Source organism: Cricetulus griseus, chromosome 8 (assembly GCF_003668045.3).
Source record: "Cricetulus griseus strain 17A/GY chromosome 8, alternate assembly CriGri-PICRH-1.0, whole genome shotgun sequence".
NCBI classification, from domain to species: Eukaryota; Metazoa; Chordata; class Mammalia; order Rodentia; family Cricetidae; genus Cricetulus; species Cricetulus griseus.
Window position 1 is genome coordinate 40,097,321 of NC_048601.1, and position 16,425 is coordinate 40,113,745.

Below are 16,425 nucleotides of genomic sequence, written 5' to 3' on the forward strand. Positions count from 1 at the left end.
TCCAGAATTCTGGGGCCCTCAAAAGAACAAAAGCCAATGAAAAGAATTTATCTTGCAAGTATGCCCATGCTGCTTCCTAAAGCCAAGAAGTAAGCATCTTTACCCTGACACAATTCTCTATTGGCAAACTGAACCTCTAAGCTAGAATACATGTTTTAACCTTTAACTCTTTCTCTTTGGTGTTTGCCATAGTGATAAAATTCTGAATAAAACATTAGACACACCACACAAACACTCCAAAACAGGGATAAGTGGTGGCCTTGGCCTCACTAACAAGGTTTTCAAATATTCTTTTGTAGAAAACTTAAGTGTGATTACCAGAAGTCATGGCATACCAAATTATCAAACATAAATACAAATGGAGAAAAACTACCTTCCCAGCTGCCTCATGCTGCTTCCTAAAGCCTCATGAGTCAATGGTATAGATGCCAATGCCCTCCATTCCACAATGAGTAGACTTCAGCCTCCCCAGAAAGAAAAATTGAAATGTTGTTTGAGCCTAGGTAGAAAAGATCATAGCAGTAATCATAAAAAGAATTGTTGCACCATTAAAAGAATAACATTTTAAAAGTACAATATTACTGGAGGGGCTAAAGAGAGGAATACATGGGCTCTGAGTTGACACTGGATATCATCTAAGCCTGTGAGTGTTCCCTAGGAATTGAAGGAAAGTATGTCATGCTTTATAGGAATTATACTCAGTCTGGGAGCCAGCGATGTTCTAGGTGGTTGTTCAATAGGAATGTTTACATTTACATTATTTGCATACTAAATGTCAGCAAGATACTGGTTTGATCTGAATATGTATCTCATAAGGTCGGATAAGCCTCAGGAGATAACTGGTGTTATAATATGAAATCTTGGAAACTGGATGAGGTGGGATTTTGTTGGAGGAAGGTCACCAAGGGGGTCTTTGGAAGTTGTATCTTGTCCTCAAATGTCTCCTTCTTTCTCCTTCAAATGTCTCCTGACCTCCATCTTTCACCCTCCTTGATGCTACCATGAGGTGAGAAGTCTCTGTGATGTTAGTAAATTCTGTTTCACCAAGACCCAAGGATCAGTGAAGTCAAGGAAAACAGATTGTAGTAGTTTTGATAAACATATCCTCCATTAGCTCATATGTTTGAATACTTAGTCAACAGGGCGTGGCACTACTTGAGAAGGATTAGGAGGTAGGGCCTTTTTATCTTAGCTGTCTGTCACCGAGAATAGGCTTTGAGGTTTCAAAAACCTAAGCCAGGCCCAGTGTCTCTCTCTTCAGCATCATGTCTGCCTAAGTGTTGCCATGCTCCAAACCGTGAAAATAATGTACTAAACCCTGATATTTTGTAGGTTTTGTGTTTTTCACTGATTCTGTTTTGTTTCCTTTAAAGTATTATAGCAATGAGAAAAAATGGCTGACAGATCTCTACCTCCTACTCTAACAATGAAAGATAACTCCACAAGATCCTGGGGACAAAATTGTCCTAGCTGAGAGCTTTGAAGCTGAGGAAAGGCTTAAGCAGATGAAGAATTGAGCTAGATAATTCCAAGCTTCCTACAGGGCATAAAAACTTTAGAGGATGGTGGTTAAAGAAACTTGGTCACAGATGTAAGCAGGAAATGCAGCAAACATCCTTTACAACCCTGAGAGCTGTTCAGAAAGCAGGCAACATAGTATAATGTTAAAAAATATTGTTTTGATGTGAGATATTAAAGCTGACATATGATTTAATGGAGCTAGTGTTAGTAGACTGGTTGGGATAGACATGACTAGGCAAGAAGAACACCGAATACTGATTAATTTTCAACAGTGTATGAAAGGGGGGGAAGTATTGACCTGGGTTCTTGGAGAAGAAACATTTTATTTGTGTAATTTTATAGTGAAGAGAGAATGCATATTCCAGACTAAAAGGGAATCAAGAATCTGAAAAATATGAATTTTAAGACCTCCAGAAATGGCAATAATATTATTGTTTTAAATTTCTTGTGCATTATGCCTTTAACCAGACAGTCTTGACTATAGTGATAATGTTACTATACACTGGCAGTGCATGTGACAGGTATCTTTAGTTAAAGGAATCTATTTTTAAACTACAAAAGAAAAATAAAGCACTTAGAACAATGAGGCAACATAAGCTAAGGTCAAAGAAAATGTCAAATGGTAAATCGAAGGGTCAGTGCCCAGTCAAAACACAGATAGATGTAGATGGCAAAGAGTTTATGCTAAGCCTAAGTTCTATCAGCACCAATTGCACCCAATGTCCAAGTTCTCTATTCTTTTAAAAAGAATAATTAACTTCTTTTCTTCTGTAGAAATTATAAGATGTGAAATCACCACGTTGTTTCATGGGGAAAGGAAAATGATTCCTTATTTGAAAGGGAAGTAGAGTGACAGAGACAGAGGAGACAGGCAGAGAGAGACAGAGATAGAGAGATATCTGATCTGTAAAATGCTTTTTTTTTTTTCTTCAGTACTACTCTGGTAAAATTTCCACAAGTTTCCCTGGCCTGTGATACATCAGTTTCATAGTCTCAAACGTAATTTGGAAATATTTTACTTTATACAAAAAAAGAAATGTAACTACTACTCATCAAATGATGTATGCTTTCAGAGTTCTGGAGCCACAACCTTGCAGAATACTGGAGTAGCTAGTGGTCTCCAAAGTCCTGTGATTCCATTTTTTTCATCTTTAAAATGAGGAAGTTTAAAAATGTGGTCTCTAGAGCCCCTATCATGTTAAAGTTGAATTATTATCATTCTATTGGGTCCGGGAAATTCTCACATTTTCATCTGAGTTACAGTAAACATGGCTAGGTCAATTGTGAGGTGCTCTCTCTCTCTCTCTCTCTCTCTCTCTCTCTCTCTCTCTCTCTCTGTCTCTTTCTCTCTCTGTGTGGGTGTGTGTGGTATGTATGTGTATAGGGAGGTGTACACAAAATTAAGTATTTTGGCTGTCAGGCAATTTAAGCATACTAATTCTTTAAACCATAAAATCATTGCCCAGTGCCCTAAAGCAGCAATTTACTAAATGGTATTCTAAGTAGCCTGGAAAATTTAATGGAGCCTCTAAAAAATGACCCAAAGCTTTGGGCTAGAAATTGTCCTTAAATTTTCCAGTATGAAAACCATGTTGATGGAAAGATGGCAGCCATTAAGAAGGTTTCATATATAAAGTAGACATAGCCACAGACATTATGGTGATTTATTCCCAATGAAACACACATTTGCTGACATGGGACCAATCTAAAAGTGAAATTGCTCTCTAATATACAATGATATATCTTTCAAATCAAGAGTTGCCATTAAACTACTAAGAATTTGTCAACATAAGTGAAACAAATGATCCATTTATTCTGACACAAGAATTTTACCAAAAATTATAATCCAAAAACATCAGGATATATGTTAACATTAAAACATGGGTTCTTAAAAGAAGTCAAGGTTTGACTCAAATATATAAAGGGTCAAGACATATGATGATTAATTACTTGACTTATTACCATAGCATGATAAAAATATGTTACAGCTTACTAGCCACATAATTGTGAAAGACACTAAAGATTTTTGAAATCCCATTAAAATATGTACTAATCAATGAAACATTACTTTAGAGTGAAATAGTCACTGAAAAGGCAGCATGGAGTTCAGTATTTAATCTATGTACTAATACGATTGTTAAGCCACTTTCTTCTAAACATTTACTTTGGTTGAATCCCATAATTTTGTTCATATACTACCTACTCAATATGGGGATAGCGAATGCTATCTTCTCTTGATAATGATTAAACATTACCTAACTCTAGTTAACTTTGTGCAGAACACATACCAACTAGTCAGCCTATAACATAATGTGGATTTTTAGACTGGCTTGGGACTGTTCCAAAGTGCAATAAGTCCAAAACTGTCAGGACATGTACATCACAAAGTGCACACATGGCCTCAATTCTGCAAGCTGTCTTGAAGACATGTTCAAAAATCAAAACCAGCATATGGGTAAGGACCTGTAGGAATAGCACAAAAGCTGTTCTCTTACTAAACCAAGGATTGTCTCTATCTACCTTTAAACATGACTAATTACAAACTCTATATTCTAAACCAACAAAAATTTTACTTTAATTTGCTGTCAAGTATATCCTTATGAATACACAATCTAAGATAGAATTATTTATATTAGTTTAAGTTTTTATTTCTGCATATAAAACAAGGGTACAAAATTTCTGTATACACTGATGAGGTCACTTGAGTATCTAAATACATGTATTTTAAAATTCTTAGGGAAATTATTTAATAAATGAAAGTATTGTTTGTGTTACAAAGAAAGAAATTTTATTTCTTTATGAGGAATCAAAAGTTATTTTCAGCTCTCATTTTGTTGTACAGTGGCTTTATTTTCTACTTTTGGTCTTCTAAATCATAATTATTATCATAGCCAGATATACAGTGTACAAAATATACAGAAAATCAAATAATTAGACAAAATAGCAAATATTCTATAGTATATTCCACTGAGGGCCACGTGAAAAGATTTTGTCTTGAATTTAATTCATCCTGAGACTATTTTATATAAAAGAAAAATCTTATACTAGAGGGGACATGAGGACAATTGGACCACACTACATGGCCATGAAAACAGTATTCCTGTAAAAGACTTTCCACCATTCATAGGCTGTATGCACTGTTTTCCATTTTTATTAAAAGAAATTCGGTTGCTCTTGGATTGCACATACCTTTAAGTTTCTGAATATTAACATTCCAAATATGACTTAGGCCATAATTCTACCCTTTATGAGATGTTTATGCTGTGATTTTACAAGGCAGAGGATTAAACTCTTGGCCTTTCAAGCCAAATATGCTCTGAGCTAAGTCTTCTGTTGTCAGTTGTTACAGAGGACTCTGTAAAATAATCTAGCTTGAAAGCACACACATGCACTTTGGATACTTCCAATGTGTTTGTGACAAACTCACTTAACACTGTGCACCTTTTCCTTCATCAATGGGAGAATATATTTCACCTGGTACTGTGACAACACCATTTCCAATTCCATTCCCTCCAGGTGATGCAGAAGTAACCCACTAACAGCTTTCATATATATATATATATATATATATATATATAATATATATATATATATATATATATATAACGTTTGATGCCATTTTCTATTATCAAGCTGTCTTTTAGGAATTGAGATACTCAAAGGACAACCAAACCACTCAAGGAGACCCAGAATGGATAAAGAGATCTCGCCATCCCCAGGCAACTAAAACCATCATGCGCTGATAAATGATAGCTCTATAAGTGACAAACCTCTGTGTGTGCCTGTGCACGGCTGTGCCTATGTGTATGTGTGTGCATTTTGTCTGTTTGACAAAGTATGTATCTCCTAGATTTCAGTGAGTTAGCATATGCAAAATAGCTCAGAGTGATATACAGAGTAGCAGTAAATGGGATGCCCCATAGAGATGGAGAAGGAGTTCACAGGGGATCTTGAGATAAAAGTCTCTGACAGTGGAAGCCCATCTTCCTCAAGGAGGCAGACTCTTTTTCTTCTCTCAAATCTGTCCTCTCATGAGCAGAAGTCAATCTTAGTGTCAGGGGGTAAGTCCACCGATGAACAAAAAAATACTGTGGCAGGGCATGGTCCCACATGCCTATAATCCCCACATTCAACAGGCTGAGACAGGATTACTGAATCTTAGAGAATAGCCAGAAGTGTATGAGAACCAGGTTAATATGGGTTTACATAGTAAGGCCCTGTCTCAAAAGACCCCAGATCAAACAAGTACTCCATGGCCTATACAAGTTAAAATTCGAAATTAACTGCTACTTAAATATATACTATGGATAGCAAATCAAGAACAATATTTTACCAAAAGAAGAGATTTGTGGGCTTTGGGTAGTCCACAGTAATCATAAAGTTATTCTTGGTTCAAATCACACAAGAAGGAAAAAAAAGACAGAATCATTTCAGTATAACAACTCAAACAACTGAGAACACATTTAAAAACAAAAACAACAAACATTGGTGATAATTGTCATTCCTTTCTAGATCCTAAGTTGATGCCCTTTATTCTTTGTGTAAATGTTTCCTAAGTGACAATTTTTCCTGCCTGTGCATTTCTAGACACAATGTCACTGCCATCAAGAACAAAACACTTTGAGTTTTCCCATGGAAAACATGAATCTCAACTCTCAGCACAATATCATCTTTATTGTCATGTGTTACAGTCACAGAAAAAATATAAACTCTCTAGCCTCAGTTGGATTTTCTTTCTGAGAAGCACTGAAAGTCTATGATAAATCTTGTCACAAGAATCTTTCCCTCAGCCCTAGATTAGTACATAACTACCTAGTGATCCAGGACAAGTTAGGATGTTATTATAGGAAGCTCCCATTCTCTTCTGAAAAAGAAATCTTGGTGAGACATCAGGAAATAATAGAGGTCATATTTCACAGCTGTTCTTTTCTAAACAATGGGGGCCATCTAAGCCTCATTCAGGTTCTCAAATATGAAACAATTTATCAATGGAATTTCAATGTTTCTGAGGGGAAAAGTAATATTACTAAATTACCCAAACAGATCAGATTTTTTTCTTTTACAGAAATTCTCAATAAAAGAATTCTCCCTGGTGTGTTTGTACCATCTTATTTTGTCAACACTACAAACTGAGCAATATTTGTTGTGAGGGTGTGTCTGATTTTTATTGCAGTTATCTAATTTTCCATGTAGTTTTCAATGTTCTAGCTTGTGTATTAGACTTGAATGCTAGATAAAAAAGACTTTGGATTTGAAAATGGTTTGGAAATGATAACATCTCTTTAAACTAGAAATCACAGACAGCAGTTGAGGTGTGATGGTTGGTCTTGCAATACTGGGACTTAGATCACTCAGGACACAGGACTGTGGGCATGCTTGTGAGCAGTTTTATAGATTAGATTCATTGGGGTGGGAAGATCCACCTTAGCTGTGGCTAGAGGCTTGGAGTGAATAAGATGCAGAGAGAAAAGCAATCTGAGAGCACACTCTATACTCCTGATTCTGTGGATGAACTGTGAACTCTGATTCTGGAGACAAGTCCTTCATGACAGAGGAGTCGAGTGCCAGGAGAAGGGGGTAGCTAATGACATTCCACTCACAGAGGACAGAGAGGCTGTTGGATCTTTAGGAACTGGAGTTTAACATGGTTGTGAGCTGTCATGCGCATGCTAGGAATCTCCCCAGGTCCACTGGGAAAGCAGCCAGTGTTCTTCCCCAGGGGGCCTTCTATCCACCACTGTGAATTCTTTCAGCTTTTCTATAAACTCTTCTTCCTTAAGTTGCAATAGTCTGGTATTTTGTCACAGAAACAAGACAAGTAGCTAATAAACCAGTCATTATGATAATTAACATCAATCCAGCATTTACTCTGTGCCAGGCACTGCAAGCCCAATGAAAACAGTGGCTTTCTCTGTGCCAGTCACACAGCCCACTCATCACTTAAAACACTGCCTGGATTCTAACAATGCTCTGCAGCATTAATTCACTACAGAAGCTTTAGCTTACTTAATCAAAACAGCAATTTTTTGTTAAGTGCCATCTATTGCTTTTAATATGAAGTAAATAAATCCTAAGAAGGATATGACATGAGTCCAAAGTCACAAAACTCATTTTTTAAACTTTCTTTATTTTTCTTTCACATCATGCATGCCAGTTCCTTTCATTTCCCTTCCCTGTGGATCCACTCTCAGCCCTACCAGAGCGCCCCAATAAAATGTAAGAGAAAAAGAAAAGAAAAAAAAGGGGGATCTCGATATGGAAATTGAACTGTGACATAGTGAGTAACACAGTCAACACCTTGGTCTACATGTCTTTACTTGCAAGTGTTCATTGCAAAGAGACATTGATCTGTTCGAGGTCCTCTGGTTTCTGCTACACTGTCAAGGCTCATTGGAACTCCTCTTGGTTATCCTGTTACCCTGTGCTGTGGAAATTCTATGGCTTTAGGTTTGTTTCCAAGAACATGCTCCAGCAGATCACAGATGGGGTGGATATTGGGGTAGGACTACCCATTGCCTTGGTTCTGGGCCTTGGCTGTTGCATAGAGTCTGCAAGCTTTCCCTTGTCCTCACCACCAGGGTGATATCTCCTACATCACCTTTTGCAGTGATGAACAAGGGACAGAGTAAGTTACCCTGCTTTCACATCCTCAGGTCTGTATCTCCCATACCTATACCTTCAGAGCCAGCTCTACTATGTTGCCTGGGTGTGGCTTAGGGGCCACTCTCCTGAGTGTTGCAGCAGATGAGGGGCAGAGATAGCTCTCCTGCTTTTATGACCTCAGGACTAGCCCTCCCACCTGCCTCAGGCATTGATGAAGGGGGGACGACATCTCTCTCTTACCCATGACAGACAGTAATGGGTATAGCTCTCCAATGCTCACAACTTCAGGGCTGGTTCACGCACACTTCCGACAACAGGATCAGCTCTCTTATGCTTAGTGCTGAAGTTGAATTTTGGTAGGGGCAGATCCCCTGCCCCTTTGACCTTAGAACAAGCTCTCCCACCAGCCCCAGGTGCTGGATAGGGGTGGGGGTAGGGTACCCATCCTTTGCCCACACCACCACATGACAGATGAACAATGAGGACAGCTACCCCATGCTACCAACCTCGGGCTTGCTCACCTCAACCTCTGCTAAGAGGATTGGCTTTATTGTACTGTCCAGTAGAGCTGCAAGGTCTGCTCTCCCAGGTGCTGCAGATGGGGAGAAGGGGGAATTTCTCCCACCCTTATGACATCAGGGTTAGTTCTCCCACCTGCCTCAGGTAATGGGTGACAGGGGTCACAAAACTCATTATTAGCATTGACAGGTCTACATGGATCAAGGATTATGTTCTTAACCTCTCTGACATACTGCTTTTGAATTTTCCAAATGCACAAGGCAGAGAGTGTGTGTTAATAGGCAGGCAAGATGGCTCAGTGGATAAAGATAGCTGCTGATTAGGCTTGATGACCTGAGTTTGATTTCAAGGACCCACATGATAAAAGGGGAAAGCCAACTCCAGCAAATTGCCCTCTTACCTAGATATACGCACTGTGGCCATAGTATGTGTGCATGCATACACACACACACACACACACACACACACACACACACACACACAGAGAGAGAGAGAGAGAGAGAGAGAGAGAGAGAGAGAGAGAGAGAGAGAGAGAGACTAAATAAATACAGTGTAGTAAGAAAGAACTTTTGAACTACAGCACATGAGTTGTGTTTGTTGTATTTAATTTGGAAACCATTATATATTTGGAATATTGCCATGATTAAAATCCCAAAGCCAAATAATTCCTATGAAAAAAAAATCTAGTCAGGGCTCCTGCTGAGTATAACTAAAACAACTTTAGTTTAGCCAGATACAGAATGATAAATGTTACAGGCTCAACTCATATGAAGTATCTAGAAGCTTAGTATTCATAAAGGCAAAGTCTGTTTTGGGAAAAATCTGAAGAGAGTTATTGTCTAGTAGACACTGACTTTCAATTAGGGATATGAAAAAATTCTGGAGATGGGTCTGGAGAGATAGCTCAGCAGTTAAGACCACTGGCTGTCTTCCAGAGAACATGGGTTCGATTCCCAGCACCCACATGATGGCTCACAGCCATCTGTAACTCCAGTTCTAGGTGATATCACACCATATTCTGTCTTCTCTTGTTCCTAGATACACATGCAGGCAAAATACCTATACATATAAAATCAAATTTTAAAATTCTGGAAATGTATAACACTGATATGTAAGAACACACTAAGTTATCTGGGTTAAAAGTAGTTCAAATAGTAAATTCTATGATGCACATATTTTTCAATTCATCCATTGAGAAAATAAAATAATAGCTTTTTAAATAAATTGGATGGAATTGGAAGTAATTATGTCAATGAGAAATAAACCAGACACACAGAAATAAAACCTGTATGTTTCCTCTGTATGCAAAGCCCAGACATTTACTGTCTGTGTCTATGTGCATGCACATGTGTGACTATTGGTCATGAAACCAGAGAGAAGATCATAAGAGGGAAGAAAGGGGAAAGAAAGGGGGGCTAACACAATACACAAGACATGAAAGAAGAAAGTGGGATATTGGAGAAAGAGGGGCAATAGAAGTGCAGCTGGGGGGGGGGGAGATGGGGAGACCTAAGGAGTAAAACGTGAAAATGTCATAATGAAACCTATTATGTTCTATGCTACTTAAAAATAATTAAAGACAAGTGTGCTTTATGGTACTGGTTTTAGTTGAGGGAGATTTTATAGAAATGAAAACATAGTCCCAATCATCAATAAAAATATCACTATTAACATGAAATCCATTTTATTTCAGTACTGCATATATTATAAGACAAAGTTCTTCCTGGCTTTCTCTCAATATTCTATTTCTTCAAATTTGCTAAGTGAAGTTTTCAAGGTGTACTTATGTTTTTGTGGATGAGAAAAACTGTTAGAGACTGCAATGTTGTCAGGGCCCTTTCTTAAACACTCATAGCCTGCATCTATATACAAATGCATGAAGAAGCACACTGTATTCAAAGACAGGATGAAGCTTCTCTAAGTGCAGCTAGTATAATTACAAATTGTATCTTAGTCATTGAAAAGTGATGTATGCATTATTTTCCTTCAATACATTATATCTAAAAAGGGCAGATGGAAAACTACCGCCTTTAATTCTGGGGAGGATAGAGTGACTATAATTCATGCCAAATAACACAGCAAGTTCTCCTGACAGGAGCAGGTCATCAAGCGTTTATCAACCTTGTAACTCTTGATATTTACAGGATTTCTATGCTTTCCCTTGACATTCCCTTATAACAACTACATTCAGTTCCAATTTCAAGCTTTTTAAAAATCATACCTACAAATATGCCAATAATATTTTATGAACAGTATAATACAACAGTTCTAGAGTTTTGTTTCTTAATAAATAAAAAACAGTGTCTAAAACCAAAGAATCCCTTGTCAATAATGTTGGAATAATTCATGGATCCACTCAGAATACTCTATGACTTTCCTGTAGGGGAATTTTATGGGGAAGGCCATAAACCAAAATGTAACTGAAATAAAACAAGAACATATTCCACAATAGCAGTGATTACAGATCTCAACCATGGAAGGCACTCTGGTTTTCATTTCTGAGGGTGAATAGATTTCACTTCCATGGTGACAGCTGATATCAGGGATGGCTTAGAAAATAGGCATCAACAGTAGCCCTTTGAAAGAACTGCCATTGGATTCTCCTGTCCAGGAGAAAGGGCCATCACTTTGTAGCTGCAGCACTAGTCTATTGGATATCACCATGACTAGCAGTATCTTGAAGCACACCCACTCAAGTAAAATTTCCACCATTCCTCAATCTATTCAGCTTCAGATTCCAAAATAAATTTATTCTCATGAAGGTAGATTTTAAAAAGGAAACCAGAAGGGCATAACTTTCTTAAAATTATAGTCATTAATTTATACTTGACAAATCAAACTAATAGATTATCAACCTTATCCTAAGGAAGCAAAGACACTAATGTTCACATCATCCAAGGCTACTACATAGATGGGAAATAAATGCAGCCAAAGATTTATTTTTTGGTTTTTCGAGACAGGGTTTCTCTGTGTAGCTTTGTAGCCTATCCTGGCACTCGCTCTGGAGACCAGGCTGGCCTCAAACTCACAGAGATCCACCTGCCTCTGCCTCCCGAGTGCTGGGATTAAAGGCGTGCGCCACCAACACCCGGCTGCAGCCAAAGATTTTGCTGACATGACATTCTTCATCACATTGGTAACTGTATGCTACTTTATTCTGTAACCCAACACTCCAATATAGACAAGCAATCACATATACCATGTTAATGTAAATTACCATTTTTATTATGTTGATCTCAGATATCTAAGAGCATGGGAGATCCTTCCATTTTCTGATGTTTTCTTTCATTTCTTTCTTTAGTTACCTAAAGTTCTTGTCATACAGGTCTTTAACTTGTTTTGTTAGATTCACCCAAACATATTTTATACTTGTGGCTATTGTAAAGGATGATATTTATCTGATTTCTTTCTTAGCCTGCTTATCGTTTGTAAATAGGAGAGCTACTGATTGTTTTTATGAGTTAAGCTTGGATCCTGCCACATTGTTGAAGGTGTTTATCAGCTCTAGGTGTTCTTTGGTAGATTTTTTAGGATCACATATATTTTCTAACATACCATCTGTGAATAGCAATAGTTTGACTTCTTCATTTTCAGTTTGGATCCCCATTATCTCCTTTTGTTTTATACTTTCTCTAATGAGAAATTCGAGTACCAGATACAGAGATCCATAACCAGTTCAATCTCCAGGAATTCAGTCAAAAGAGTAAGGAGGAAAACAGGAGAAGGGGAGGTCAAGATGATGATGAGAAATCTACAGAGACCCCTGATCCCAGCTCGTGGAAACTCATGAACTCTGGACCAAGAGCTGTGGAGCTTCCACGGAACCAAACTAGGCCCTCCATATGTGGGAAACAGTTGTGAAGACTGGATTATTTGAGGGGGCTCTGGAAGTAGGACCAGGATCTATCCTGGTGCATGAGCTACTTTGTTGGAGCCCATTCCCTATGAGTGGATGCCATTCTCATTCTTAAGGCAGGGGAGAGGGGCTTGGACCTGCCCCAATGTAATGTGACAGACTTTGTCCACTCCCCATGGGAGCCCTTACCTATTGGGAGGAATGGATGGGGCTATGTGGAGGTAAGTGTGGGCAAAAATAGGAATGGGAGGGCAAACTTTGGTTGGAATGTAAAATGAAATTAAAAATAAATAAATAAATGTAAATTAAAGAATAGTGTGCAAGTTTCTCATGCATTTATAAAATAAAAGAGGGAAAATATTGTTTGGGATTCACCTTTGGGTATGGCTTCTGGAACTGTAAAGAATACATCTACTTTCATCTCCCAAAGAGGGTATTTTAAGGAATGAACAGTCATTCCTTGAGAACCTAGATGCTAATTCTCATACTAAACTGATATTCATACATAAGTTCTTTTTAACCCTATAAATCCCCCTACCCAGTCTTGAAATCAATATTCTAATCTCCATTTAGATTTGGCTCATTTGAGATTCTCTAAGTATATGTTAATGGAAAAATAAATGCAGATTTAGGAATCCAAGGAAACTCATGGACTCTGGACATTAGAGTCATCTTTTATGATTAGCATAACCCTTCAATCAACCCTTATATAATGTAAGAAGATGAAAAAAGTGGGATAGCTTTAAAGTGTCTAGGGAGTCAAGAAATATCAGAATCATGTAGTTCATGTAGTAACCAACATCCTTATAACTAGATTAATACTTCAGATACAACTTACAGTGGATAAAGATCACAGGGCAATCCAGTTGCTGAAAATATTGGAGAACTTACTTAAAGAATGGGAGGAAGTCTTAGCCTTCTTCTCTGTGATCTCTAAAATGACCTCCCTAGTCATTGACCTTCACTCTTTATTTATTGAAAGGGGCTTGAAAATGTGTATATAATGGGAGCAGTCTATAAATCTAAACATTATAAATCTAAATATCCATAAAGCTAAACATTGTTTTAAACACTGACTGCTTTTCAGTTTTACTCCTGGTTCCTTCCTAATGTGAACCCTGCCAAAAAATATAAGTATCTCTTTTGTGTTATTAACTGCCACATTAGTATCAACTATCAGGACATAACAAAATAAATAAGAACATATAAATCATGCCCAAACCAAGTGTGTCAACATTGTCTTATGGCAATGCTATCATTTTAAAATGTTTAAATTAAATTTGGAACTGCACTATTTATTTCAGATGATTTTCCCCAAAAGTCAAAGAGAAATCAAGATTCTCATATTCACAAAGGGTAAGCAATATATCCTAGGAAACAATATAACAATGTTTCTACTAAAAAAGTGTCAGTGGAAAGTGGAAAGGAAAAAAGAAGATGAGAATAGTAAGAACAAAATAGAGACATGTCCTACCATGAGAGAGAGAGAGAGAGAGAGAGAGAGAGAGAGAGAGAGAGAGAAAGAGAAAATATGGGAGTGTGAGGTCTGTATGTCTATATGTGCTCATGTGTCCTGTCTTTCATGCTGGGTGCAGGAGGAGACAATTTGTGTCCAAAGGCTGTCTACCTAAGGTCTCTTAGTGGTACAGAGCTCACAACACAGACTAAGCTGACAGTGATTCCCAAGGGTGTGTCTGTCTCTGTCTCCCCAGTTCTGGGATTATGAGTGTGCTATACTGTGATACCTTTGCAATGTATGTTCTTGGGATCAAACTCAGTTTGCTTGTGTGCAAGGCAAGTGCTTTACCCAATGCCCTCCCTTTTGGCAACCATAATGCAAATAATTTTTAAGCCCCATTTAGTTACCAAAAGAAATAATTTTGAACAAATGAGGGGAAAATCATATCCTGAACTCTCATTCTCTTGAATGCATAGTAAATTAACAGAACTAAGGATAAATATGGAAATTAATCAAAAGGAAAACTAGTTTTCACACACATATTTCTAAGTGAATTAATGATTTCCCTTTATTATAGTAAATGTGTCAAGATTGTAAAGTGTGAGGAATAATTAAAAATGTAAGATTAAAAGCTTGAATCTTTGCCCAGCCCATATTAATGAAGCACTGTGCTTAAGCAGAAAATGGGGATAAAAATAAAACTATGAGAAAGTGTCATCAGACGAAATTTTCAAACACAAATCTAAGAAAAAATGAACTAAATAATAGCTTGAAAAGAGAATGCACAAAAGAGACATAGACCATTCAGTTTTAAACATGGCCCATGGCAGGAGATACTAAACACCTAGAATCAAATGCAATTGAGAGAAATAATCATAAAGTCAAAGGGAAGATATGAAAGCAAGAATTCAGTAGTCGATTCCCTTAACTGGGCTTGACAGAATGAGCTTTATGTCCTATCCCTGGGTGGTGAGTAGGGACAGTAGATCGTTTGGGTTTACTGGCTAGCCTGTAGAGAGAAAGCACCTGAGGAACAATGGCTGAAATTGTCATCTATACCATCCCTTGTAAACCCCCCCAGAGAAAGAGAGAGAGAGAGAGAGAGAGAGAGAGAGAGAGAGAGAGAGAGAGAGAGGCAAGGATATAGAATTCTGAATGTGATAAATGAGGGACTTATATTACTCAAAGAAGATCAAGGTGGGAAAATCTATCTACCTTACTACAACATGGACATGAATAGGGAAATGAAGGAAAGAATGAATTAAAATTTCCATGGAAAATAGGACCACTTAAGCAATATTTTATTTTTTCAAGACAGGGTTTCTCTGTAGTTTTTGCAGTCTATCCTAGAACTTGCACTATAGATAAGGCTGACCTCAAACTCACAGACATCTGCCTGTCTCTGCCTCCAGAGTGCTAAGATTAAAGGCATGCACCATCACCGCCTGGCTCACTTAAGCAATTGTTAAAAATTCTATCTTTAGTATCCTTATGAGCAAAGTAAGGTGACAGAACATAAAATACTAGATGTAAGCACCCTCAATAAAGAATTCACCTCAGGATATAAAGAGGATCAGGGAGGCAAGAGATCAAACTGGAAGTTAAAAATTCTATAGAGCTAAGGGTATATGAGCAATGTTAAGTAAAAGGATTTCCAGCTACAGAAACTAGTGGCAAAGGTACAGTCAAGCTGTAGCTAAAACTTCCAGGTGATAACAGATTCCTAGTTGAGCTGAATTGTAAAGAACAACCTGGAATGTCCTTGAAACTGAGAGCAGAAACACAGGAGAGAATCAGGTAATTAAGAGCCTTGGTGCTATGCTATGGAATTTTTACTTAAGTCTACATGTGTAGGGATCCCCTGAGGAGTAACTTGCCAGAGAGTGGAATATGTTCAGCACTGTGGTTTTAGAGTTATGTGCTGAGAGCCATGGCTAATGTTCCTGTTTTAAACAAGAGGACAGGATATAAGGCCTAAGCAGCCTTCTGTTTTCTCATGGGCAAAAGTCAAGTGAAAGTATGTGTGTGTAGGGCTGCCTGAATGTGAAGACTTAGCACAGAGCTTGCTTCATAATGCATGCAAATAGAAGACAGCTATTGTTATTGTGTTTTGTACAGGGATAAAAACAAGAACCACTCAGCCTACGAGTGTGGGAATGTGGTGAACCTGGTACAGTGATAAGACTAGGAACAAAGGATAGTGAAATGGGGACGGGCCCAGAAGAATATTAAGAAGATATGACCCAAGGCTTTCATACTTTCTTTTGGCAATTTTTAACTGACCCACAAAAATAGCACCTATTTCTTTGTTCTTGTCTGTATATACTGTGAAATGTTCAAATTATGCATCTATCTTCTCACGTGTCTATAAGTTCTTAGAGATGAGAAAATTAAAAATTCTTCCTTATAGCTTGATAGGAACAATACATGTTTCCTAAAGCCATTTAACTGAATCACTGGCACACAT